General features: G+C 39.5%; 1 protein-coding gene across 13 annotated transcripts in view; it reads left to right on the forward strand.

Annotated features, from left to right (window-relative positions):
* The window catches only part of ANKS1B (ankyrin repeat and sterile alpha motif domain containing 1B), a 432,033-nt gene that overhangs the window by 328,101 nt on the left and 76,802 nt on the right, over positions 1–27,130 (forward strand). Inside the window, exon 1 of one of the 13 annotated variants that reach the window (XM_051612959.1) lies at positions 13,582–13,604. The exons of 10 other annotated variants lie outside the window; for them this stretch is intronic. The gene's annotated coding sequence lies outside the window, so the exon portion shown is untranslated. Of the gene's footprint in view, positions 1–13,581; positions 13,605–13,952; positions 13,982–14,378; positions 14,386–27,130 lie in introns of those variants that run through there. 2 more of the 13 variants (XM_051612958.1, XM_051612960.1) reach the window with 2 other exon arrangements.

Genomic DNA, 27,130 nt, shown 5'->3' on the forward strand with positions numbered 1-27,130 from the left:
ACTGATAATTATCAGAGTTAGTGCTGCATCAAATGAAAAAAGTATGAGAATGACACAATGTAGGCAATTTATTGAATAAAGCAAAGCAAATTTTCCAAAATAAGAGTCAGTCAGCAAAATTTAACTATTCTCTGGGAAACATTTAAAAAATACTTTTCCCCTTACAACTGCAAGTAATTAGGTATAATGTTTATATAATACAGCCTGTGGTTTGTATCCTAATTTGTTACTCACTCACAAGGAAGAGCACCATTCATTAAACCACCAGAAGCATTTTATGCACTGATATGGGTTTTCCTGACAGGACATCCATCACAATAAAGAAGACTGCAATTATTAAGATCCGACAACTACACTGTTCAAATGATAAATTTAAAAGATGTTTAACTACTATTCCAGCAGACTGTAACCCACAATAATCTTTAAAAATATAAAGTGTTTCAACATTTTCATCCTGTACAGTCAGTTTTGAGTGCCTCTGGATTTCCAGACATTTTAGAGGCCCATCAGCAAGGCAAAGGATGGCTGCTCTGTAAGGGAAGGGACACAAGGGGGAGAAATGTAATATAAAAAGATAATATAAAAGTTTTTGTTCCAGACTGTGACATCTCCTTGCTTATGATGCAGCAGTATGCAGACTGTCCACTTGGACAGTCTTAGCACTCTTTTCTCCAGTATGCAGAAGAAAACATCCCGTAAGAGCTGAGACAAGGATATTGAAAAAGTTGGTTGTGTATCATGCTGGCAGTAGCTGTTTTCTAACTACTTTGACACTCATGGGTTTTGTGGGATTTTTGTGTTATTAAATATATGCTTCACAGACCTAAGAAATATGCAACTGTGGCCTCAGATTGAATCACCATTTCCAGAATCAACTATGTTCAGATATTTACAAGCCAAGTGACATTTTCAGCACAGACAGGCAAAAGTGTTAAACAGCTGACTGGACTGTAAGAACGATGCTCAGTCAACCCTCATTTAGATGTGCTAGGGAATTCCTTGTCATTTAACTCACCCAAAATGTCTTACAGTAGTATTTAAATTATCTTACCAATCCTTTCCATCAAGATCAGGAACTTCTTTTCCAGGGAAACTTCTCTTACTGCAAGTTCCTTCTTGGTGGAAGACTTTCTTCCTTTCTTATCTAAAAACTGGCCTTCACTGGAGAACTGTAATAGCAATTAGTTAGCTGAACTCAAGCATTTTTTTCCTCAGCATTCTTGCCTGAAGAATAAGAACCGTAATTTTATTTATTTATTTATTTATTTATTTATTGCCTTATTTTACCCAAACCTTTTAAACCGAAGTATTTCAGTTAATATGAATCATACAGTTTCTCTCAGTAGATTATTTTCTTCCTGGAAAGGCAGTCTTCTGGTTCATGAAGACCACTTCAGCCCCAGCCTGGACTTCTCGCTCTTGGCAAATCTTTGCTCAGATCTTAGTTAGGCAATGTTGTTAGCCTTTGCTGCTGCTATCATTGCTTAAGAACTAATTTAAAGTATCCTTTGCCAGCCACGTATTTTTAAGGCAGACTCATCCTGATGCTGTCAACCTTTATTTCTTTTTTATCCATTACTTTAGATAGGTTTGTGACTGTAAATATGCATGTAGTGTCACTGAAATCCACAAGGCTACTTTGATTACTGGTTTGAGTTTGGGTTTTTTTTGCATATTTGGCAATAGCCTTGGCTGGAGACATACGTGAAGTCTGCCATTATACGGTACTGTAATGCACATAAAGAATACAGGGGGAGGTGGAAAAGGAACTTAATTTTTATCCCAGAATATTACAAATGTGGAGCAGCAAATAAGTTTCTCAAGGCTGAAAGATCACCGGGCTTCCATTCTGCTAAAAGTGGTAATCACCGAATCACAGAATGTTAGATGTTGGAAGGAACCTCCAAAGATCATCGAGTCCAACCCCCCTGCCAGAGCAGGACCAAAACTAGGGCAGATCACTCAGAAAGGCATCCAGACAGGTCTTGAAAGTCTCCAGGGAAGGAGACTCCACAACCTTTTTGGGGAGCCTGTTCCAGTGCTCTGTAACCCTCACAGTAAAGAAGTTCTTCGTCATGTTAAGGTGGAACATCCTGTGCTCGAGTTTGAATCCATTGCCCCTCGTCCTATCACAGGGCACAAGTGAAAAGAGCTTGTCCCTGCCTTCTTAATGCCCAGCCCTCATGTATTTACAGACATGAATTAGATCCTCCTCAGTCTTCTCCTCTCTAGACTGGAAAGCCCCCCGTCTCTTAGCCTTTCCTCATGAGGAAATATACTTTATTTTTTATTTTTAAAATATCAGCAAAAGTTGCTTTTTCATATGAGAACTGTAATTCTGGAAACTCAGACCTATTATAGTTAGGTCAGAGCATACTGGTGTCAGAAACATAGATTTTCACCCCATAACAGATATGTTAATTAATTCAATTAATCACTGTTCCAGCTGCTGCTACTGTAAGGGAGGGAAAATGTAGAGATGTTGAATTAGCCACTGTTGATTATGTAACAATGGATAACAAAAAAATAATTACAGATAATGCAACAGTTTGTCTTTCTAGAAAATGGCATATAAAAATAGTAAAGCTAAATTAAGTTCTACATAAATCTCAAGAGAGCAGTAACTTCTATAAGAAAAGCTTAAAAGAAAATAAGTAGTTTTGCAGGAAGAAGTTTTTCTCACCTTAATTGTCTACCAAAAATGGATTGAGCATCTTAACCAAGCCATTAGCATATTTTCCCCTCTATTTTTATCCAGGAAGACTCTGTTCCTCCCTAGGTTGAGACTTAAGCAAAGTGTTCTGCTTTTCAAAATTCTTACAGTTGTGGTAGGTTGCTCCAGTGGCGTGACCCACTGGCTTTATATTACACTCCAGATTGGTAAACAGTAATTTTATTCTGTTCTGAAATTCCATTATTCTTTATTTGCTGAGATCTGTAGTGGTGTGCATGTAGCAAAAATGCAAGATATTTTGAAAAAAGAAAGAAAAAATTAATTTACAATTTGAAAGTATTACAAATGCTATTTAAATTTTCTATCTGAGCTAAATGTGTTTATTTAAGATTGTCTTTTGTTAGGTTATTTTAGCAGAATTAAAGATATTCTTCAAATCAATTTCATGTTATAATTGGCTTTGGTGATTTGGCCTCTAAAATATGTCTTTTATCTGATAAGACACAGTGCTTTACTGGAGTAAGTACCAGTTGATATATCCATTATTTAAATGCTACAAAAGGTTATACACACTATATTTATTTATCAAAAACAAAACTGCCTGTATTGATGGTAAGCAGAAGCAGCTTGATTTCATGCTCCAGACTGGAAAGCGACTTCAAAATGCTATTTATCCCAGGACTACCTTTTCTGATGCCCTGAAAACTCGTTTCATTATCACCACCTGCCATCGCTATTATAGATTCATGGGTGAAGATGAAAATTGTAACCAGTGAATCTTTCTATGTTCTAATGAAAAAATAACAACATGAAAGCAACAGAATGGCTCAGAAAATCTTTTACAAAAAGGACTCAAACCCCGTTAACTGCCATAGGTGAGGCTGTATTGGTCCGGGTAGATTTCAGGGTGTTGGACTAAACATCTTTCAGACTAAGCTGTCCAGAAAGATGGATTACCAAAGCGTTACATTTTTCTTCACTTACACATGGAGCTTGCAGTTTCTTATGTACTCTTCATCATTAATACAGATACTGGTACTGTTGAAAACTGGCATAAAGCAGGTGAACCAAGGTAAGCCCATACAGCAAGCTGAAATCCTCTCTATTTTCTTTCTAACTGTGGGGAGGGTGCTTTATCATCTGGCAGGATTTTGATAACAAAAATCTGAATAGGCCTGGCTCCCTCGCTTGTGTCTCCTTCCAGGCAGGCAAATCCATTTCCTGAAAACTCCACTCTCCAATATGCCTATTTACCCCATCACAAAGGAACGGATAAAGATTTATGTCACATCTTCTTTTCCTGGGAGATTTTTGTCTTTGAGACCTTTTCTATATTCTTACCGTCATAGAGTGTGATGTAAGGCTGGAACCACATTCATAAGAACTATCAGACCTTAAGATTTGATTAGCAGTTAACTAATGGCCCTTCTGGCCTTTGTAGTTAATACTATGCTGAATTCAAGAAATAATTTGGATATGTAATTATGAGTGCTATTTAAAAATAATAAGTTGAAGCATCTGCAAGATCCTTCCTTGACAAAAATGTGATTGCTAAAATTGTCACTGACTAATACATATTTGGGAGGAACAGGCAGCATTTAAAAAGAAAAAAATCATATTCTCATTGTCCACAAAAGCTCATTAGAAACGAGAAAGAACTTGGTAACATCTCCAAATAAAAGAATATGAAATGGAAGATGGGGAAAGTAATTTCTTAGAAATCTTTTTAAATGGATGAAAATATGCAGCATCCAATGCCAGCTGCCAGGAACCGAGCTTTTCAGCATAACTGTTTCACTGCAAAGCATATTACAAGACTGGGGACTAAGTAGTTACTGTCATGCACAATTTGATGTTATAGCAATTTTTATTCAATTTGTACAGCCTTGTAAAAGTTGTTATTTACAAAACCAAATGTACTCTCTCATAATCTGGCTTTTCAGTCTGCTTTTCATTCACTCATGCCCAGAAGTCACCATTTCTATTTATATTATAAGTTTATACTTAATGTAACAGTATTTGAAGCAAAAAATTTATGAAAATAAACGGTTTGCATACCTAGTGGTAGCTGTCTAAAGTCCCTACGGGGTGGTCAAAATACAGTATAATTGTATACAATACAAAGGTGTAAATCGGTCTCATATTTTTGCTGCCTTTTAACAAAAGTCATAGGTTATTGTACCTACGGAGTTGCTTGGGCTTGAGATGACCTCTAGGGGTAACCTGATACGTTCTCTCATAAACCACAGGGTTTATTTATCTCTAAATCACCCCAAGAAGTAAAAGACTTTCTTGAACAGTTTTGCACTTTAAACTAGTGGTGGCGCAGTCTGTTTTGTTTATGTACTCTTACTTTTCCAGATATTATATAGTCTTCCCTAATGTGTAACCTAAATTTTCCTTTCTACATGTTAAATGAGTTCCTCGGTCTTCTTTGATTAATCCAGAAACTGGCCTACTTTATGACATGCCTTTAATTATTTGTAGACAGTTCCTGTTATGTCATTTTCCTCTGGATGGCACTTGCCTAACTCTGTAATCCCACACAGATCTTGTTTCCCTAACATCTCCGTTCAGCTACAGCCTACCCAGCTTCCTTGGCCACAGAACATCCTTTTAAATACCGTGTCCCTGGACAATTCTCTGATCTTTAATCACTGCCGAGTAGTGCAGAGCCATCTTGCTCAGCATTTGGGCTGTGCTTTTCCACAGTGAATGAAAAATAACATCTGAGCCTAAAGGGAACCCTACAAACAAGGAAGAGGAAGAGGCCAATTTAAAGGGGAAATTAAGAGCAATGTTATGAGGGGCAGCAGCCAGGAGAGTCCTGAAATTCTCTCCCCTAGTTTACTCGTGTCAGTCAAGTGTAACAACAGAACTGCAAGAGCTGATGCTGCTCTGATGAGCCCAGGAAGAGAGTGCATTTTATCGCCCTTCTTGCATACAAGTGTTCCCATGATGGGAGGCAGGTTCCTTAGAACACCCCCTTTGCCATAAACTGTCTCACAGTATGACATTCCAGTATATTAACACAGGAAAATTATGCATTTCTCTCTTCTGCAGCAATGGGAACTATTAACATAGGATCAATTTGTATTTGATCCCAGGGAGATAATTAAAGGTCATTGTACCTTGGCTTTGCATTTCTTATGTAGCAATCCCTTCTGGCCCTAAAAGACAGGAATTTTCTGAATAATTAGGGTGGGTTTTAATTTTTACATTGCATGTTTTGTCTTAGATAGCTTCCTAAAATTTGAACAGATTTTTTTCTTAAAATGATAAAACTAACAATTTCATCATCCAGTGAATAGTCTGTAACTTTAATTTTTTTTAACTCTGATTCATGGCAAGAAGCTGAAGTCACTGAATATGTAATGGAGAAAATATTCTGAAAAATTTAATTTGGATATACTCAGAAGTTTGTTTTGCATTCAAAGTCAAAACAAAATAGCAGAGTTGTAGTTCAATAGCCTACTACGTTCATTTTCATGTGGGATTAGTCTCCACAGACATATTTCATAATAGTCCATAGTCTAGTGACTCCTCTGATTCATCATGGTACAGAGGGAATCTCTCACTGTAGTGAAAGACAGATCTTGAGGGAATCTACCCTTCTGGGAGAACATAGAAATCTAAATTCTAGATCCCTGTGAGAAAGTCACTGTTTTGGAAATATAGTATTTTTTTGTTTGTTTTTTTTGTTTGTTTTACTTAAAAAAATATTCAAATTCAATATTTAATTTTGTTTTACTTACTTAAAACATACCATTCCAGGAAAAAATGCCTCAACCAGATTTTGTAAATGAAAATTCAGTATTTCTAATAGCATGTTAATTATGAAGAAACTGTATCTATCAATAAATTCGGATACCTAGTAATGATACTGTGCATCTTTTTATTTTCTTCTGACTTTTTTCTACTCTTCTCTATTCTACTTTACAATACCTCTATCAATCTGTTAATAATATAATGACAAATTTTACAGAGTCTCAGAAACAGACCATTTGTATCAAATATTTGAATAGTCCCACTGTACTACAGTCACCATTACAATAATTATTTGCAGCATAGCCTTTGACACCATTATTGATATTCAGTATTTTGATTTTTTAAAACATAAGATGCACATGCATCGTACAATACCATTAAAAACACATTTGAAGCCATATATTTAGTGTTCATAGACACTCTGCATGCGTACACACGCATTTCTAGAGTGAAGGGAAGGTTCCTTTCTCTTCAAAGCTGATAATCTCACGGTATTTTTTACTACCTATACTGTCCAGCTTCAAATTACTTTTCTCAATTAGTCTTCTATCTCTAACTCTCTATGAACCATTCATTCCTCCCCCTGTGACTTACAAGTTTGGTTTTTCTAAATACATTTACAGGAAAAATAATAGAACATAACAACTTTTATTATTTCATGTTTCCTTTTTTTTCACAGACTACCAGCCAGCCGAGTCAGGTGTCTCTTAACTCCTAAATTTCAATACGTTGTTATTGCTTCCCTTCTGCCAATAAAATCATCCACACTAACGTTCACATATATTCACTTCATGGGCCACTATGTAGTTATCCAATTATTAGGAAGCAAATACTCTGTTCTACAGTTGTGAGGTAATATTCCAGTTTATATTTTTCTTAGTCAGGATTAACAGCAATTTTCCCCTCTGTTTTGTTGCTTTGCTTTCTGATCACACATTGGATTATATCTATCCATTCATCTCTTTATTTTCTTTTCTAGTTAGTCAAGGTAGAATAACCAGTGTGTTCACAAGAATAAAATTGATGTACTTTTTCTAAATTTTCTTTAAAGATTTCAAGAATCACTAAGCTACTTGAAACCAAATTATACCTTACACTTATGTGGATATTCCATATGGGTACATTACAGAGGCTTCAAACTAGATTATCTATGGTATTTTAGAATCTCTTTTTGTGCCTTTTTTGCATCAATTTGGATTGTAATGCTTCTTCACTCCTGGAGTAGCTTAAGTGGAATGAACAAAACCAAAACATTTCAAATCTGTACTATCTCAGGAACTCCTTTGGGCTGTTTTCTACTCTCAGATAAACTCTCTTTAAAAATATTCCATGTTTTGTAACCCCCACCAGTAATTTATTCAAAGTCAGGTGAAGATGGTTTGTAGTTACTCCATTCCTTTGGCACTCAGGTACCAGTTAATATTGTGTGAGCCTGTATGAACCAGACCTCTATTTACATTCAGGTGACTTTCAGATATTAAAATTCTTCTTTGATTGATGTTTAATTTTTTTTTAATTTTTTTTTTTTATAGACCAAAGAGATTATCCTGGAAATATAAAGCATAATCTGTGTTTGCCAGTGAGAATTTCTTCCCAAACCCCAGCACACCACAGAACCAGCCCCTGCAGAGACTCCAACAGTTTCAGATTAGAGCCCCCGTTATCTCTTTGGCTACAGCTCCCACCGTAACTGCATGTCCACACAATTTTATCTGGACTTGCTGTTTCCAAAGAGATTCTGTAGCCCAAATTTATCAGCTTCTTGGACTTCTTTCCAAATTAAAAGAAATTGAGACAACTCTGATTTTAATATAATATCTAGATTTCTTTCCAGTTCTTAACTTTTTTCCTCTAGCATATTTAAACTATCAGAAGTGTTTGTCCTATACAGCAGGATCCCATCCTCTGAGTGCTGACCCAGAGCTGAAAAATAAAGCCAGCTTGCAGGACTGGCAGTAAATTCCCCATGAGACTTCCATGCTTAAAACAGCATTCTGTTAGTCTTCTGTGTTCAAAAGATGACATCTTCCTTTCTCTTCCCCACTTAAAACTCAAGTCCCTGCTTCTTTCCCAAGCCAACACAGCTTCTTCATCTACCTCCACTTAATGTATTTATTCTCTTTGTACTGATTTGTTATAGCACTGCGGGATGTGTTACAGTCTCTGTCAAGTTATATATAATGAAAATTATGTACATACATTTTACCAGGTGCCTAGTCTTCATTGTATGCTTAACTTTCTTTAAGGACCATGCGAAGCATGTAATTCCAATAACAGACTTATGTGACTCTTTGCAGCTCTCCCTCTCCCCTGCTTCCTTTCTCACCTGTATCCAGCTATAGGGTCTTTTGGCATCTCATTTTGGCAAGTACAATAGTAATTTACAATAATATTTCTAGTAATAATTTAATAATAATATTTCTAATACATTTTTTGTTTATCTGTTGAATTTACAATATGATTTGCTTGCTCAGTAAACATACCTAAGCAATTGTTTTACCTCAGGATCTGAATATTATCACGTTTATGTGTACTTACAGCAAATTACGGTAGGGAGTCAGTGTGCTCAGCCCCTATTCAGGAAAGTCAAAATCAATGTATATAGCTTTAATAAAGGATTGTAAAAGTAGTCCTGTTAAATATTTTAAATCACTATCTTGCCTTTTATCTACTTTTTATTCTATTTTTTCTCTACTTGCAAGCAAGAATTAATTTTATCTTGTTCTGACTTTCTAGATTCGTTGATTGAGTATCAACCAGTAAAATTACAGATATCAGCAAAGCAGTTCCAATTAGAAAATACTTATTTCTAACAAAAGACTGAAGTTATTATAATGCAAAACTTGTCAGATCTGTTGAAAGAAAAAAAATAGCACAAACTTTCAAACAATTATTTAAACGAACGGGATATAATATTTTTAAATTTTACTAAAAAGAAGTAGCTTCAACTTATTTTCAGAAAAAAAATATATTGCTAGACAATAATTTTCTGTGACTAAAATTTCCCAGTAGGTACCTAACTAAATGTTTATTAACAGTTAACTGAAAGTAGAAAACAAATTTCTTCCCTCTGTTCTAACACATTTTATTTTCCCTAAAAATACGTGTAACGATGTTTGTCAGTAGGACAAATGTATGTGCCATTTTGTTAAAAATCTAAGTCTATTTTGATTTGTTCACCAAAGGGAAGTGTGGTTATACTTACCTGTGGTTTATGCCTGGGAAATCTGGGATGTAATTTACTTTATGGATGTGATAACTGATTTCTTTCTCTTAAATGGTCTTTTTTGTTATAGATTAAGATTATCCTTTTCCAGAAATAATCTAACCCTTATTTCTGAAATCTCATTTGTATAAGACATTTCTGTTACTTTCACATGGTGGTGACTCAGGTCTAAAGTCTGTGAACATGGATGTTCCTGCTTACACATGGATTCCACAATAAGGAGAAATGCCCCTAAGTACCTGATTTAAAGGTACACATAGATAAACACATAGGAAACCAGATCTAGTTCTAGCTGGGAATTGAGACTTCCTCAGCATACTACACTACTGGTCAGATAGTTTTTTATTCAAATATGATAATTGGTAGTCTTCTCCCATGAGGCTCGCTGACAACTAGCCCTACTCATCGGAAGACACTGAACACACTCTACTTGAGTCACTGCTGATTAGCTGAAGCCACAGTCAGGTTAGGAGAATCACATGGTGTCTACTGTTCTCCAACTTATAGGACCTATGAGTTCCCCTCTTGCATCACAACAACTAAGAGAACCAGGCCCATGAATCAGCCTCAAGGGATGAAACTTTCAGGAAAGTACAGTGGCACCCAAAAAATTCTGAAGCCATTAACAAGAAAAACAAACAATTTGACAGGATTGTCCCATTGCTGTAGAAGAGGAAGCAAGCTGCCCAGTTCCTTTCCAGAAGCATCATGGCCACCAGAGCAGCTCCCTATCTACAGAGACTGCATGAATGAAGTGTTGGACTAATCACTGTGATTAGCATATCAGTGTACTTTGCTGATCTGTTCAAGGGAAAATACAGGGATATTTTAAAGAAAGTATCCTAGATCAGATCCACCCCTGTCATCACTGACAGAGTTTGGCCTTAACATACATATCTAAAATTTTGGAGCTTTGAAAAATATTTGCTGAAATTCATTACATGGATTCCTGTCCCTTCTAGCTAGATCCCCATTACTAACATAAATTGTTCATCTGACATTTCACACACTTGTTGAAAGACACTGTGGTCCACACAGCCCTCAAACCTCGACGGCAGCCTGTCAACAGTCACCACTTCTCACAGCCCAACCCTGCCCAACCTGTAGCGTCCCCAAGAAAGTTAACTGATGAAATGGCTGGTTCATGGCCATGAGGGAGGCAAAATTCTTCTCTTTATAGTAACAGATGTCTCTGACAGAACAAACTCTGAAATGTCCTATTACATGTTACTGCTATGACAGAAGTGAATGGTCCAGTACTTCATTTATTTTTATTGTTACTTATCTGGTCCTGTCAGGATGCAGGGTAGCCAGCCTTCTCTTGAATTCCAAGGGCAGGGTAAGAGCATCAGATACAACTGTCTCAGCTGATGACAGCAGGCAGGTACAGGTGTGTCTCACTCCCCGCTGACACAGCCCTGACACCTACTCAAGCTACAGGTGCTCAGATCCTACAGAAAGAGGTGCTGGCTGAAAAGGCATCCAGGTAAGATGGAAGTGAGAGGGACTAAAAGGGAGGTATGCCTCATGCTGAAATCATGCAGATCTTCCCAGTCAGAATAGTACAACAATCTTGGTTCATGTTTGCCTCCTCATCAAGCTTCTAAATTTCTAAAAATGCCCTTTCGTTCACCATCTTACTACAAACCTTCATCCTTTCCAAGGACTTGATAGTTGTTACACACTTGCTTCCTTCATGCACAGCTGCTATAATCTGCAATATGTTACAATCAATGCAAGTAATGAAGTTTATGGCAGGTATGGAAAACAGCTGGCATTTCTGCCACACTCTGCCATCATCACATCGGGCTCACACTGACATCCTTAACTTGTTCTTCCTCTGGCTTAGCAATTCCATTAAAGTATCCTCCTAACTCAGAAAGCTGTTAATGCATCACATCCCCCCTATACTAAACATGATTTCAATTTACAAATGTAGATCACAAAATCCAGGAAAAAGTGAGTTGGAACTATGCAGACAGTCTTGTTAGCTGAAAGGACGTGGAGATCCAAGGTACTGGCAATTTTAGACAAATCTATAACCATCATTAGACCTTTTAAGGAAATAGTGCCAAAACATCTACTCTGAAAAGACCTGTTCATGTCAGAACAAAGCTAACAACTTAGCTGTAGTATTTTATACAGCATGAGCATGTTTTGAAAAGATGAAAAATAAATGTTTTGCAATGGTCATTTTCATATTTACAGTCTAATTTTTTTTTTATTATATCCAGAAAACATTGCAAAATATTTGTCTCCTGATTCAGGATGAAACTAAACTCTTGTTTTCTGTTCAGTCCTTTTCCATATGGGCTACATCAAATCTATATAAACACCAGACTGAATCTGTAAGATTTATTGAAAAACTGGAGCTGTGGGAAGAAGCAGAAAGTATTCAATCCAAAACAAAACAACTTTTCAAACTGTATCCCAAGATGTGCTTTTGAATTAAGGCTTAGGGTTCCCTGACATTAATTTGGCAGGACTAATTAACTAAAATCAGTCATGATACAGAAAACTGTATCCATAGGAACTTGTATTACTACTTTAGGCATTACTGCTTTCAACTCCTAATAAATCAGCAGTTCATCTTAGTGATTCATAGAAAAACTTACTCCAGTGCCTTTCCTCACACACGTACTAGTGCATTCAAAAAGTGTTATCAACCCTGTTTGCAACCAAGAAAACCATTTATGAATACTATCAGTTACTGCTTGAAAGATTTGGTTTTGAAAAATGGAGCTTAGCACTAGTTTAAGACCTAGCTAAAGTTCTGAGAGACATAAGACTCAAATGAGGCTCAAATGGGATTTTTTTTTTTGATGCTCAAAGCTACGTATGCTTGAAGTTCTAGAGAGGCACCTGCAGTTGGACATGCCAAACATTTAGTCAGTCTGAGCTCTCTGGGAAATATAGACCATGGACTTCTGTGTGTGCTTGAAAAGTTTGCCTTGCTGGTGTACGGGGTCTGCAGCTTCTACATCATTTGTCCATGTTCCTCTTCTTGTGGAAGCTGAAAATCACAGTGGATTTCAGCACTGTAAATTGCCTGTGTAAAAGGGTGCCCAGAGAGTGACACTCTTGATTTTTTGTTTCACTTTTTTTTTTTTTTTTTTTTTTAATTGTCTATTCAGCTGAGGACAGAAAAGGCAGTTCTCCTTGAGGCTTAGTAGGTCCAAAGGCAGGATGAGGGCCTGGGACACCTCACCCGCTGGCTTCTTGGATAGGTCTGCTGGGAGCAGGCCAGAGAAAAGCAGCCTGCCTTGGAAACCGTATACACCTGATCACTTTACCTGCCGTAACTGAGCCCCCTTTTTTCCCTTGGTAGAATGTTCCTTCCAGCCTCCTCTGGCTGAGCTTGTCAGATGATGGGCTCTGCCACCTAGCCTGTAACTTCCTCGGGGACGCGGAGTCAGGAGATAAGAGCCACCGTGGGGGACTGAAAGTGCAACTCTGTCCTCTGACATTTTGTCAAGTAAAATTACAGGGGCGTTATCTTTTGTATTTTATTTCCCTTACTAGACAGCGCGGGTGCCGCTTAATGGGATGCAGTTACTGGAGTCAACAATCCTGTGGGATGCTTATTTGCTCGTTTTACAGCAGGAATCCGAGCTCTGCTAAGATTTATTTAGACATTAGTGTTAAAAAAAAAAAAAAAAGGAAAAAAAAAAATTAAAAGCGGCTCTGCTGCGGTTCGGCAGCGGCGGCGGGGACCGGGTGTCGCTGGCGGCTCCCCCGGCCCTACGGCCGCCGCGCACCGCGGCCCCCGCCGCGCCCGGGGCCGCCGCGCCCCTCCGGCAGCGCCGTGTGCGCGGGTGGGCGCGGAGGAGAGGCCGGGCCCGTATATCCATAGTAACGGCGGGGGCCGGGGGAGGCGCCGCGGCACCTTCTCCTCCCGCCGCAGCCCGCGCGGCGCCGGGACCGCACCGAGCCGCGGTGAGCGCGCGCGCGCGCGGCCCGCGCATCCCCGCCTCCTCCACACCCGCCCCCCCCCGCCCCCCCCCGCTTCCTGCCCCTCCGGGCAGCACGGCCCGGAGCGCGCGCGCGGGCGCGCCCCCGCGGAGAGCCGGGGAGAGGGGGAGCGGGGGCGCGCGCGGCGGCGGCTGCTGGACGGGGAGGGCGGCGGGGGCTCCGGTGTGCGCGGCGCCGCGGCACTCGCCCTGCCTGACTCACCGCGGGGCGCGGGGAAGATGCTGAGCGCGGAGGGGTAGCGGCTGTGCGGAGCAGACGTCGGGGGCCCCCCCTCTCCCCTCCTTCCCTCCCTCCCCGCCCCCGCCGGGCTCGGCAGCTCATCCCGCCGCCGCCGCTCCGAGGTGAGACCGGGGGGCAGGGGAGGGCTGGGCGAGCCCTGGGCGCGCACGGAGGGCCGGGCACGGGGCCACCGGGCGCCGCCCCCGCCCCGCCGTGCGGCCCCGGAGCGGGGAACGGGGGGACGGGAATACGGCGCGGGCCCCCTCCCCGGGGAATGGGAAGCTCCGGCAGCGGACCCCGGGGGGCGGGCGGGAGCCAGCGGCGCCTGCGGTTGCCGCTTTCGCAGGATTATGTCAGCATCGCCGGTGCCCCCTTCGCCGGCACCGGGGCGGGAGGCGGCGGCTGCTCCCTCCCGGCGGCGCTGCGGGGCGCCGCGCTCCCGGGGCGGGCGGGGGTCGGCGGGGCAGCGGTGGGCAGCGGGGCGGCCGGAGTTGCAGCTGCCTGACGGAGCCGATGCTCTCGGCTGGTGAGTTTTCACGGGGCCGGTGTGATTAGGGGGAAGAAGGCGCCCCGGGCAGCCCTGCCAGCCCGGGTGCGCTCCCTCTCTGCGTTCCTGAGCGGTGCTGGATCTCGAGGGTGGGGGGAAAGTGGGCATCCACCTGGCGTGCTGCGCCCGGGAGAGCGGTGGCACCGCGCACAGAGCCTGCAGCTGCTGCTCGCGGGGGGCTGTGTCAGTATTCGCATGGCAAACCTCCGTCTCCGTGGGTCCCTGAACTTGGCTGTGATGTGCCCCGGTCTAAAACTTGTCGAGCGAGATCTCGGCTTCAAGGCACCGCTGTTTGTCCCTCCGGTTATTTAAGGAACGGTAGTTGGGCGAAGTACTACGGTTGTTTAAAAAAAGAAAAAACGGGGATGAAAGGCAGCGTGTGGAGATCAGAATGACGGTTTATGCTCCGGTGTCTCTGAAAAGGCTCACGTTTAAAACATACCTCTTAATGAACATTCGTTTTACCTTATGGCGAGAAGGCAGCATTGGCGTTGGGAGAGCAAAAATGAGACCTGAGAATTTGATTTGGAACTCGGTTTGCTGTACACGTGCAGCAACGTTTTTCCTGAGGATTTTTAGCGTGTGGACTGATGCATGTTGCCATGTGCTTTGCAGAATTCCTTCTCCTCTGTAAGCAGTGGCAGTGTGTGCCCACATGCACGGTACCAAGGTGTGCTCCATAGCGTTCAAGACAGCAGCAGCATTAATGAGGAAGATGATAGTGTCCATCTGTGGCAGGAGTACTGATAAAACATATCATAACAATTCCTTAAAGAACATTTTAACTTGCTCCATTAGCACTAGTGTTAAAGTAGACCTTGCCACAACAGATAATAACTTCTTCTTTGAGTGCACGTTAGGAACCAATTTGTGTCATCTTCTGCATATGCCAAAACATAAAATATAATAATCTGCTAAAAATAAACTCGAGGAAAGGTTGTCGCACGGGGAACATTTTTCTTGAGTGAATATGAGTACAGATTCTGAGCACTGGTGTAAAGTTGATACTTGTCTGCCAAGTACAAAACCTTGATCCTTTGATGTATAATTACTGTAATGAGTTAAAACTCACTTCTTATGGCATTCTAAAAATGTCGGTGATACTCTGAAAAGAATGAAAAGTAACAGATTTTTAGCTGATGGATTTTGGTCTGGTGACACATTTTTACTAAGAGATCTGTTATTTTTTTATATGTGTATATAAATCATACATGCTGGGGTCACACGGTCACTTGCAGACCCTCCTAACCCTACACACCTGAGAAGTTCCATTTCAAAAATCTGTGCAAATGGTTGGCAGATGAAAACGGAAAGAACTTGTTAATGTATTTCAAGTGAGCTCTGCTTTCTGTAATATCAGTGATCTCCTTTATGTATTTTTTTTTTTCTAGAGAAAGGAGATGTGATAGTCAGGAAGAGATAAATTTATCCAGTAAGAAGGCAAATTAAAATATACCATACATATTCATTCTACTTAGAAGGCATTTAAATGCAGTACCCCAAAATTAATTCAGAAAGCTGCAGACCTGATGCTTTTTCTCTTAGCATTTTTCTTTGAGGGAGAGGAGGAAGTGAGCACATGGACTTAAAAAGGAAGGGTAGAGAGGATGTGAAAATTAGGAACAAACCTGTCAGTGAAGCTGCCATCAAAGAAGGCTGCACTGAACTAAGAAACTACGACAGATCAGCTCTAGGTAAGAGTTTTGCTGCTGCCTAACTTGAGGAGGGACCTGTGACCCAGGTCAGTTGTGATTTTACTTTAAAAAGCAAGACATTTTAGTGTTAGAGGAATCAGAATTCCATGTTGGAAATTCTAATTTTCATTTATTTCCATCAATCAGGAGGGTGCAGATTTTGCTTTGTTTAAACATTGAACAACTGGCATTTTGTTAAGAATCTTTGTATTTAATTGTTAAATGTTAGCGGTAGGCATAATGAATAATACATTTCACAAATAGTAAACTTCCACCTTGCTTTGAGCAAACTGAGAAACTGCCAAGCCTTGGACTTAAGCTCTCTTGGCCCTGAGAGACCTGCTGTGCATGCAGACTGAAAGTTAAAGCAGAGACAAGAGCGAATGGTATCATCTGGATCCAGTCTTATTTAATTTGCCGAATACTAAGCATGGCTATTACATTTCTAAGTCTGGACTTTTTTTCCTGACGGTCCTACTATCACAATGCTTTGCTTACTGAATGTTGAAGATTTGTATTAGTCTTCCAAATCAAAAATCATTGTAATGATCTGACCTGTTTTTACTCTGAGAGATATGATCTGGGGTTGTTTTCTCATTTGGGAACATGTTGCTTTATACTTGTTCACATTCTCAATGTTGTCTTCACAGTTATGTGAGCTGCAAGCTTATTTTTATGAAATCACAGTCAAATTCTGGAGAATGACACCTTCAGAAAATTGCACTAGCCTGGCACTCTTCACAATCCAGTGCAATTTTTCCCTTTGTGTAGGCAATAACAGAGGGCTGCTTATACTTGATCTTTTAGTCTGCGTGCCAACTATGCCAGCTTGTCTACAAGACGGTAGTTCTGGTTCCAAGTATCAAAGGGTTATGCTTTAGATAAACCTGGCTTTGACAAGGTAATCAAGCGAGGGAAAGCATTTCATTATCATAGTTTGATTGCTGCTGCTATCCATAGTTTTTCTGTATTTTTTGCCTTTGAGTTGAAAAGCTTCTAAATATAAGAATTTCGGTAGAGTGTTTGATCATGTTAAATTGAATATTTTGAGCACTGAGATTCAAAGATGCAGGTCTTCACATGCCTTGTTCTCAACAGTTTAACTCTATACGTTACGAGCCTGCTTTCTTGTTTGAATGGCTCTCAAAAGACCATCTTAGTTTACAGATTACTTGTAAAGACAGTGGGGCATTGTTGGGACAATTTCAGTGCTCGTATTGATTATGACATGGAGTTACAGACGGCTCAAACATCTGGGAGAAGAGGAGGAGATATGTGAAGTTGGGGTTTGTTTTTTTTTCTCACTTGCTTACATACTCTGGAGCAGTGAATTTTTTCTAAAGGCCCTTCAGTCAATTAGCAAAGATTTCTTGCTCTCTCCTAAGATTATTTTTAAAAACCTCACATTTGGGCTGGATGCACTCTCACAAGCTTGAGCGTAGCATTAAAGAAAGGATAGGATCTTGTTGACATTGTCATAGCCCCTAATATCTAGTGTAAGGATGTGATGATACCAGTGTTGAAGAAGCCTTAAACAAAGGAAAGTAATCAGAGAGGTAGCCTTTCTTCCTTAGTAAAAGAATTATGATTCTGGGTTGAGAATTGCTGGTAGACCTCCTGAAGACTATCTCTGTCCTTCGATCACCGAGTGAGAAACATTCTTTTTCTCATGAAAATGTTCAAGCAGAAAGGAGAAAATACAGGACCGTCTCTCATCTTCCTCAATTTCTTACTGCCTTCAAGCTCCTACTGGTGGGATATTTCTAACTCAGTTGACTGTGGAACATACTGAAGTATCATCTGTCCTGAACACAGATGGTATTTGCATAGTCCGTGCTTGGCCAGTTCCTGTGGGGTTGGATGGTACTTTTGGGATACCTGTAGAGAAATCACAAGAACGTACTGGCTGCTGTGTTGTGTGTGTAACGATGATAGCTAGCATTTCAAAGAATCATGGAATGTATTGGGTTGGAAGGGACCTTTAAAGGTCACCTAGTCCAACCCCCCTGCAGTAAGCAGAGGCCTCTTTAACTAGATCAGGTTGCTCAGAGCCCCATCAAGCCTGATGTGGAATGTCTCCAGGTATGAGGTCTCCACCACCTTTCTGGGCAACCTGTGCCAGTGTTTCACCATCCTCTCAGTAAATAACTTCTTTGTCTCTTTTTGTTAGGACTCACATGCCAATATACCTGTGCACTGTCAAATGAGACTGGGTTAAAGTCAAATTACTAAAATGCAACTTGATCAAGAAAAGTGGTGGTGAGGAAGGACAGTATATCTCAGGATTTTCTAAAGTCTCTGTCTGTTCTATGACTTGAGGGCATTTGCTCAATATTAAAATGTCTTCAATGCTGGGTTGGATCTTCTTTCTGCCAGCCTTTACCTTTGGAGTTTACTCTTTCTGAACACATGTAACTAGGATGTGTTAAAGAAATATATATCTCTCTGCTTATGTTTTTCCAGCTTTTTGATGCAGGAAATCCAAGGTGATTTGTATGAGGTTTGTTACATGTAATTCTTTTTTCTTTTTCATTCTGTACCGTGTTCCTGCAGTCAGCATACATCCAAAGAGGTTTTGCTGTTCAGAATATTTCTAAGTTCTGATGCAGTAAAGGGTAAATTTAATAGCAGCTGCAGTAATAGCAGGTGAAGTCAGTGGGGAGTTTTGCCTGTTTGACAGCAGATTTTAGCCCATTGTTTAATTTCTGACTTTTTTTCCAGGAAGTGCTTCTCTACAACAGGGAATAAGCAAGTAGTTTTTCAGCACATTTAAAGACAGTGAAACTTGAAGGTGGTAAACACTTGTTTTGCTTGTATGACTGTGGATGATCATACAAACACTTCACTTAATTGACTGGTCCTCCAGACTGCAGAGTGGAGTCAGACCTTCAATGCTTCTGGGTATCTGCGTGAATGCCACCTTGGCTGGTTCTGTGCACTTTGAAGTAAAGCTTTTGCAAATATGTCAGTGAGAATAAATATCTCTTTTACCACGGGTATACTGCAGATCATTTCTTTCTTCTTTGTGTATCTGTTCAGTGAGGAATCCTGTATACACGTAGTATATTTTTATTGCCAAGTAGTGTGAGTGATGGTAAAAGCCACTGGTAAATTGATAAGCCACAAAAATGGCTGAAGAAATTATTCCTAATACAGGAAAATGCAAAGTCAATTCCAGTGTTGATCAAGATTTATTGTATAATACTAAAATGTAAGTGTGTGTATATGTATGTGTTTATACATGTATAATAGAAATAACTTTAATTAGGAAAGTTTTACTGCTGTAATTCATTATCATCTGACTGATTTAGTCTTCATCTTACCCCTTTGAAATTGATATTAAGGGTCTCATAATTTTAAATGAATTCATGGCAAGAGCTCTTAGAAATAATCTAGCAACATTTTATTGTTTTATAAAGTCTTACATGATGTCACTTATTGCATAAATAAATATACTGGGTAAATGACAGTTTGCAAATAGTTAAAAAACCTTAAAATTTAAGATTACTGAAAGCTGTCTAATTATCTCCTTCAGGGTCACATAATCAAAGAACTGTTATACCATTGTCATGCTTTGTTAATGCTTTTCTTTTCCAGGTATGTTTTCAAAGGTAATGAAAAAATCTAGGGAAAGTGTTACTTTATTAATAGTGCAGTCACCTGCAAAGCTCATTATTGATGAGTACCCAAGTGGTTTATGAAACGTGCATTATTACATGATAAAAATACATAGAAATTCAACGTTCTGTACTAATATTTATAAACCACCACAGAGGTAACTGGGTATTGGAGTGAGTTGTCACACCAAAAAATACTTTAGCAAAACCTAAGGGAGGTATTATATGACTCATTTGTATCTTTACCAAAGCCATTACAAAACTGAATGCATGTTATTATTTTGCTTTAAAATCTTAATGTGCTGCTGTTCATGTTCTTAGCACTGTCAAAACCCAAGAATTCAAGAATTCTCATAGACCTTTGTGAGTTCTTTTCTATCCTAATCCATGTTATGCCAGTTTGGGTATCTCAGAAGCAAAGATTGGCTCTACAGGAAGTGGATTAGGAAAAGACTTCCAAACCTCATCTTTATTGAAAAATTCACAGTCAAAGTATCAAGTTTAACAAGTGCTCACAGGTTTAAAAATTGTTGCACTAACCTTTTCTTAGGGATTTACTCACCACTTATTAATTTAATCCATTGGCTTTCCATGTTATTTTTACATACTTGTTCAAAATTACAATAAATCTTTAATATTGTCTAAATACTGCAAAATTGCACTTCTTTAAGCATGAAAGTAAAGGAAGAGCATTAAATACTATGGCTGTCATTTTCTGCTTGGATTCTATTGATTCTATTTTTTTTTGTTGTTTGAAAGACCACATTAGTTCTAATGTTTGTTGTGTTGTTGTATCTTTACAACTTGTGTGAGAGATTAACATGCCCTGTTTATAACACAAGGTACTGATTATGGGGTCATCACATGGTGCTGTGACTTGAGCACTTCCAAACTGCTGTCTGCACCCAACCACCTCAGCCCATTGCCTTCAAATACTTTGTGTATGTGTTAAGTCACCCTCACAGCACAGTAATAAGTCATTGAGTGTTGTTCACATTATGTTCATTTCATAAACATCCACCAGCCAGCACAGGATAGACTTTTGGGTTGATCTGGATGAAGTATGCCCCTTTGACCTCTAGTGCTAGGCTGTGCCTATTCCTTCTCCCTCTCCAAGGCTTGCTGTCACCATTTATATTCTTTACAGAGCTGTCTGGGATTAAGTGGTAGTTCTGCAGTGATGATAGGCACAAGGAAGCGTGGGGCAGGAGAAAATAAACATCACATACCCTAAGGGGTTGCACTCAAGAGATTTTTGAACAAGTTTCTCAGCTGCTGTAATTGTCATAGCACCATTGATTGCATTGACTGCACAGACTGAAGATCATGTCTCATGTGCTTTGTCAGGAATAATCTTCCTGGATACCAGGAAGAAGGACAAGCAATAGAGTATGTTCAGTTATAACTGTAGGGCAGCAGTGTTTGGGCAGCTCCGCACATACCTTTCTGAAGGTAGTAAGTATCCCACTATTGCTGCCACTGTCATGAGAGCCCCGACACCACTATTTTCTGTCTCCGTGGCCTAAAAATTAAGCTCTGAACTTTATAAGTCAATGTGTGGTTTTCAAAGGGAAAGGTGCCTTCAGAGGAAGCATTAGTATAGTAGATATTCTCTGCAAATGCCCAGTTGTGGAAATAGGAAACCGACATTAGGCAGTCCTAATCTGGAAGAGTTGGCTGTAAAGTGTTATATTTCCCTTTCAACTGTACTTCATTAAATATGTCATGTTCTGCTATATACTCTACTATCCAAGCAAGTGACCTTTGTAGGTAAAAAAATTTGTTGAAATCTTTGGGTCTTTATATTTAAGGGTAGTACTGTAGGACTACTTCTGTAATAAGAGTATTGGTAATGTTCATTAAAAATAAATGCAATTTAAAACATATGCTAAAGGGCAGGTAGTATCTGCCAAATTACTATTTCTTCCAGTTTAAGTAGCTGACTGCATTGAGATTATATTTTCTTTGTTATTATCTGTACTGATGACCTCACCAGTTAGCAGAAAGTTGGGAAGCTTCTTTAGTTTTGAACAGTTTCCTATTTCCACAAGTAAAAAAAAGGTACCAGTTACTTCTGCTAACTCTTGGTCTGGTGCAGCATTTTATGTGTGTGGTACCTGAGGACTTGGTAATGCCCTGTGGCAGTCAGAGCACACCAGCTGGGGACAATAGCTTGGTCAGGGTGGGAAGTGATTTCCGAGTTTGCTGCTGTTCGATGTCTGAGGTTGGTAAACTATGCTGGGAATTGGGCAAGGGGAGAATCCCTTTTTATCTGCATAGCATAGCATAGAATTTCTTTTTTAAAATGTCTCTCGTGCCATGCGGAATAAGAAGTTTTTGTAAGAAAATTTATTTTGCTAAAGCAATTAAGAACAGAAATACCAGAAAAGAAAGAATACAAACCAGCAGTTATCTCTCCATGCACTTACATTGACATGCACCCTACTTTAAGTTATGCAACGTAAGTAATGGGATTGTTATTTGACCTTCATAATCTCATTATACCACTGGAGGTACAAATGCTTGTGTAAAATAAAATTTCTTCTTTTCTAACCGATCTTTACTTGTAGTTATATGGATGTGATAATGATCTTATAGTTTAATGCAAAACTGTTGATTCATGGAAGTAATTCTGTGTTCGTGAATTATACAGAAGCTATATCTGGTATTGTTGCTATTGCTAGGGGCTGATGTGTCACATTTTTATAAACCTTATTTTTAGAATATCTTAATTCAGCCACCACAACCTGTTCTGGTTAAAACCCTGTTATGTTGATCCTAATGCAGTGATGACATAACTAAGAGGGTGGAGGGGCTATTTAAAAACTAGTCACATCCCTGAAGTGTTACTTTAATTTATTAGGAATGTAGCAAATCCTTTCAAGTTAGATGCACCTAAAAAGGTAGCAATAGCAAGAAAACAGTCAATTCAAATCTGTAAATTAAGTGGAATTTAGCACTTTGGGTTTATCTTACATTTTTCTGCCTCTCACATACCCCCTGGTTTGTTAGTCTGAAGTTTATAGTTTTCTGTTATGCGTCTTCTGCTTTGTTATTCACCTCTACCATTTCCAAAAATGAAACCTTAACCTTTTTCCCCTGGTGCCTTTGTGCTTCTCCATGGGTGAAGAGATGTGGAACTACCCCACTGGAGTGTGTGTGGAGAATCCCCTTGGCTGATGGTCTTCAAGGCGGTTTTCACCATCCAGCTTTCTGTCATTCCTCCTCTTCCTGCTCCCCCACCTCAGCATAGGGCCTCACTGAAGAGGGTGACGTTGACAGTCTGGATCTCCCTTCCCTTGGGAGGAGTGGGTGATTGAAACTTAGCTCAGCCTTGAGACATCCCATATCCTAAAAGTTTAAACTGAGGATTGGGGGATGATAGTATAACGTTAAGTCACCCTTTGTCGCACATTGCTGTGATGAGCAGAGGGTCTAGTCCAGCAGTATGAAAACTGACATTACTGAGTTCAGTCTAAAGGTTGTTGTGTTGCTGTGTTCACACATAGAGCTGTCTGAGTTTGGCTCAAACTTCAGTGGTGTGTGTGTGTGTCTGTGTAATCAAATTTGAAGGTATTTACATAATTACCGAATTATCAGACGTATTAAGAGAGCTGTCATGTGTTATTACGCTATAAAGCCTGATACCTTTTGTAGACTATGACACAGAGAGTGTTTTTGTTTATACTTTTGACATATTACTAAAGATTGTGTGATGCATTCAGAAATTAAATTGACACTATAGCAATCTCTATCTCCCTTCTCTACATGGCAGTTCCTCAAAAAGAAGAATGTCAGTCATGGTTTTCTATAATCTGAAAAGGAATAGAAGTTGAGGTAGTTCATAATAAATAAATAAATAAATAGACTGTTTTTTTCTATGTCTTGAAGCTGTGACAAAATGAACTCCCTTCTAACTTTACAGTACATTTTCAGGCTATGAAACCTGGAAGTTAGGGACAGTAAACTTGTTAAATTGTGGACAGGAGTAGTTTAAAATAGGCAATTTTAATGCTGTCTGTTTATATTCTGGAAAACATAGTGATAGCAGAAGGGAATAGGAACTTCAGGTCTGCAGGAGAGATTCTAGGTACTGTAGTAATTGGACTGTAATCAGGGTTTAAATGTGTACAGTTGTTATTTGTATTCTGATATCTTCTTCCACTCACAAGAATCCAGTAGGCATATTCTAATTTAGATTTTGGAAGGGCTGCTTTGAAACATCATATTGTCTGCCAGTGATGGTATTTTCAAGATACAAGAATTGCTGAGCTCTGTTTGTGAGAATTCTGCAAGGATACTATTTTCTATTATACTCCAGATGTGGGATGGGAATTAGTGGTATAATCCAAGGACTGTGAATGAAGCTGTAGTCCACCCTCCCTAATGTATCCAGGAAACATTTTTATACTTATGCATTTTTCTCTTGGGTATGGAAGGCACTTCCGTATAACAACAGGGAATATGCATATTAAAGTAAAGGTCCTGTTAGTTTTTTCAGAGAGCATCCCTGCTGTGTCCTGACATCATCTTGAAAATACAGTATTCCTGTTATTTAGCTGAATGTTCAACAATTTCTGGAGCTCATGTGCCTCATTGCAGTGCTTGGCCAATGAGAACATTGCGGTAGATGCCATTTGGTAGAAAACTCCTGCCAAAATGGCACAAAGTTCGAGTGGCTGAAGGCAGGTAACAAGTAGGGCCCATCACTAGCTCTGTGTTGCTAAAAAAGACATTGCAAAGTCATACCTGTGTTTTTCAGCAGTAAGGAGTGAGCAAGCAGGATCTCCAAAATGTGTGCTCAACTAAAGCAAATGCTCCTTTATGAAATCACTCTGGTTGCTCTTATTCTCATCTTTCTATAGAAGATTAGAAAAGATTATACTAGTCTGCTACAAATAGCCCCAGTATTGGTCTGCGAGTTTTCATTTTCTTATAGCAGTGATTCAAATACTTCTGCTCACTATAGTGAATCATCCGTCTGAGGCAAGGATGTTTTCTACCAACCAAACCAAGGCTCTGTCATGTTGATTGCTCCTCCAAAGTGTAACAAATCCCACTGGAAAGCAACAGTACTTTCACCAGGAACACTTGGTCCATGATGAAAGTGGAAATGGTTTTCTGGATTAAATAGACAAGAAAGTGAGTTATGCTTATTTCAAACACTTTTATCCTAAACTACTGACCTCCTCTAAAGTAGGCCTGAATTTCTGTCAGCTCAGTATGGGCCCAGGACTTTCATCTGTCTGGGATAATACTATGTGTGTGATTATTCTACAGTTAAGAAGTTTTTGAGGGATTTATTTCTTGTGTTTGCTCTGCTGCCTGAGCCGCACCTATCCTAGGAGTTGATTGCAGTATTTATCAAAGCTATGGAGCCCCCAGTTGAGCCATCTGTAGGTAGTGGTTGTGCCATCTGTCACTGAAGACGACGTTCCAGAGGGAGAGACAGTATGCACAGACTTCGTCATGCAAAGCCTGTAGGGTATGATCTCTGATGTTTGCTTTATCCTTGTAAGATGTATAGGTTGTAGGGTTTCACTGACTTCTAAAATTTTTATAGCAGGAGGCTTCTGGATGCCACGGTAGCCAATGCTTCATCCTTGCCCATCTGTATGTGATTTGCGTTTTGCTGAACTCCACACCTTCCTCTGGGAGGTGAAGTGTGGTACCTAGTTGTTAAAGGCTGTGAGAGTGTTAAATAATGGGCAAAACCAAGCTGCAAATTATTTCAGACTAGTCTATAGTGTTTGGAGATAATGGTAGATAATGGCACAAAGTGAAGTGCCATTGGGTGCAAACATAAGTTTCTAAATATTTTTGTTATCGAGGATTACAGCAGCAGCAGATGTTCAAGGCAGCATGATATGGATTGTGATTGTGTATACTTTTGTGTTATGATTAACTGAGCCAAGATCCCTGTATTCTAGGAGATAGGTGACTTTAAAAAGTTTCAAGAGAACATTAAAAGCATGTTTCAGGAATGCTTCCACTACAGATGTTGCTACCAGGAGCAGCTTTCAAAATTTTTACATGGTTAGTGATAATCTAATTTGTGATTGGCAGGAGTGATTTGTGATTAGTCCCTAAATTTGAAGTAGAATTTGCATTGTCTTCAGATGTATTTCACTTTGGAACTGATGACAGACAGCATGATGACCTCAGTGGCATTGAATATGAGAAGTTACCTACTAATGAAAGTGTGAGCCTTCAGGACAGCCATTTTCATGACTTCATATTCTATTTCACAAGCTTATAGGCAGTCCTTGCCACAATGAAGGGTCTTGACTCCACACAGTGTGATTAAGGGGTCCATGAATCCTGCTGCTGTCTTTTGCAAATCCGGGTGGAACACGGCCCAGACATGCTGGTAACCAGAGTGTTCAGAGCGTGCCTCTTAATTTCTGTGTCCTGGGACAGTGGCTTGGCCATGCAAGTAGGGCACTTCAGTTACCTGTGTTCATTATTGTCCTGCACAGTGATCTGTCAGAAACAGACAGAGACTATAAAGCAACAGTGTGGTGGGTTTTGTTGTACATACGGGTTTGTTTTTTTTAATGCAACATGAGGAATAATTTGTACAAATGACAGAAGCCTGAAAAGACACATCAGTAAGAGTGATACTGTGCATTGCTGTGTTGAACAGGAAAGGAACTGATTTAGCATAAGCAAACAGACTTTGAAAAAGCCCTGTGATAGCTACTTCTAATACAGATCAGATGTAGTATTAAAGCCTGTCATGACTTATATGTGTAATGTCTATGTACTTATATATGCATTAATAAAATATTCCAAGGAATGCATAGCAAGAACATTATATTGTCAGTAAGAGGTAATGCATGTTTAATCCAGACCTAGCTTCTGAAGATACTCATGAAACGTGGAGGATCAAACATTTTATTTAAATATTGAATTTCAGGGCATTTGAGTGGATTATTCTTTGTTCTTTATGGGTGTTATCTCAACATGAAACCAAGGGGATGTATAAATATATATATTTCCATTTTTTCATTTTCTGGTTGTTTTTTTTTGTTGTTTTTTTTTTCTTTTGCAGTGTAGCAGGGACTTGCTCAGTTGCTAGGTAACAAGGTATTGCTTTATTTGCAGGAGCAGTAGCTGAGTTGAGAGTGGAGGCAATGATTTATACAAAATGTATTAATATATACTGTAGCAGTAATAATGATTATTTGAATTCTTATTTTTATGTGCTCTATCCCATGGAAGTTCATTATAATATTTTCTTCTGCTCTGTGTAGGAAAACTGCTAAATTACTAAGAATGTTCAGTTATTTAGTGAAGTAGCGGAATCTGTGTAGTTTATTTATCATCTTAAAATGAGTTATTTCAAAAATAAAGCAAGAAATAAAGTGTTAACAAAGAAAGGGGATTTATAAGGAGTAGTTATTTCCCAAA

The sequence above is a fragment of the Apus apus genome, chromosome 1 (assembly GCF_020740795.1).
Source record: "Apus apus isolate bApuApu2 chromosome 1, bApuApu2.pri.cur, whole genome shotgun sequence".
NCBI classification, from domain to species: domain Eukaryota; kingdom Metazoa; phylum Chordata; class Aves; order Apodiformes; family Apodidae; genus Apus; species Apus apus.